The sequence below is a fragment of the Marmota marmota genome, unplaced genomic scaffold (assembly GCF_001458135.2).
Source record: "Marmota marmota marmota unplaced genomic scaffold, marMar, whole genome shotgun sequence".
Taxonomy (NCBI): domain Eukaryota; kingdom Metazoa; phylum Chordata; class Mammalia; order Rodentia; family Sciuridae; genus Marmota; species Marmota marmota.
This window is the reverse complement of record NW_026000019.1, coordinates 26,134,984-26,136,754: the sequence shown is the minus strand read 5'-3', so window position 1 is coordinate 26,136,754 and position 1,771 is coordinate 26,134,984. Positions and strand designations below refer to the sequence as shown.

Here is a 1,771-nt window from a genome sequence, read left to right as displayed (position 1 = left end):
CCCCCACCACCCAAACGCCCCTCTGCCACGCGCGCCGACGTGGGTACGCGTCGCACTACCGGCACAGCGCCGGCCACCTGGCCCGCGTGTCGGATCCCGGGGCGCTCGCACGCGCCACCTGGTGCTCCCCGCAGTTGCACCCCATTCTTGGAGACCCAGCTGGAGGGTGTGTGGGATGGGCCTCCGGGTGGGTGGCGGGGCCGGGATGGGACGAGGACGCCCCCAGATAAAGTGGGGATGTTGAGAGAGGAGGTTTGGGCAATCTCTGGACATTTTTATAACATGTATACGTTTTCAAGGCGGTTGGGGGCGGGGAAATGAGCCCTCACCTGGGTGGGGGATAGGAGCCTTGAGGTTCTCAGGTCAGATCCTGTGGACAGTTTGGTCAAGTTTGGGAGGCCTTCAGGCGGGGTAGGTGTGGTCGTTGGGACTGTCAGGTGGGAGCGAGTGGGGGTGTCCTGAACATATGGGGAAAAGAATTGAGGACTTTGACAAGGACAGGATATACCTGCTGCGGACATGATAATATGACCAAACTTGCTTGCCACTATTTTTTTTTTTTTTTTGTCTTAATATTGGTGATGGGAGAAGGTTGAAATTTCTGGGTTTCCCCTCGCTTGGCCAGGCAGAATGGGATTGGAGAGCTAAGAGACCACATATTTGCTGAACAGATGGCTTCTTGAAGATTTTATCAAGTATGCCCGGTCGCTGTACTATATTTATTTGTCCCTGGTTCATGAAATCTGAAATCAGGTGGTAGTGATTATAATATGTATATGTCATTATGTAGAGTTAAAGTTTAAAGACTTTGAGGTGAAAGCAACTGGGTGTGGACCCAAGGGTTTGCAGGAAATTGAAGGCAGTTGTCTGTCCTTACGTTTTAGTCAGTTGGCTCTCTTAACTGGGGCTACGAAAGACTTCATGGGCTATGCTGCCAAGCAGTTACAGGGTTCAGTCAGTGGTTATGGTCAACCTCAACACTGTTTTTCAAAAAGCTCTAAAGAGGTTTAGTTATCCATAAGGAGTGTATACTTCTAGCCCTCAAAGCAGAGATAGGGACAAAAAAGAGACAAGAAAAGGAAGAGGAAATACTGGATTTCTTTAATACTGGTATTTACATTGCAATAAAGCTATATTTGATAATGGTGCTTTCTTACCATATTTGTCATTTGTTTTCATACAGATGCATTAGGCTATGGGCATGTACCAAGCTTCATCACAATTTCTAGAGCAGATTTTCAACTTTTTCAGATTTTGGTTGTCAGAATAAAAATCTTGTCTTTTTTTTTTTTTTTTTTAAATCTTGTCTTTTAAAAACTATCTTCCTCATTGCTGTTTATCATCATACACACATACATACTCCTCTAACCAGTATTGGTGGGAAGTGTACTACAGTGATATGAGGGAGGTGGTTATTTGCTTCAGGTAAACATCATAGATGAATTGTTTGTCCAGAACTCAAGCGTAGTTATGTGTAAATGTGCACATGTGACCTTGTTAACTTTTGTAGATTGCCAGTGTTCTGGGCCCAGATATAAAAACTTAACTTGTGAATTGTTATATTTGTATGAATGAGTATCTAATGATTTTTTTAGGAAAATTTTGATTTATAACTTTCAGTGTTATAATAATAGGTTTGTATATACTTTTTAGCAGAGTAAGCCCACTCTACTCATGACTCTTGGGGTTGATGATCTTATCTTCATAAGGAGATATATATATATATATATATATATATATATATATATGTATATACACACACACACACATA

The 1,771-nt window shown here is 42.8% G+C and overlaps 1 protein-coding gene across 1 annotated transcript in view; it reads left to right on the top strand.

The window, feature by feature from the left end:
• Positions 1–147: 147 nt before the first annotated feature.
• Uap1 (UDP-N-acetylglucosamine pyrophosphorylase 1) overlaps positions 148–1,771 on the top strand; it is a 37,966-nt gene continuing 36,342 nt past the window's right edge. The window contains exon 1 of the mRNA XM_048810124.1: positions 148–166. The gene's annotated coding sequence lies outside the window, so the exon portion shown is untranslated. The remainder of the gene's footprint in view (positions 167–1,771) is intronic.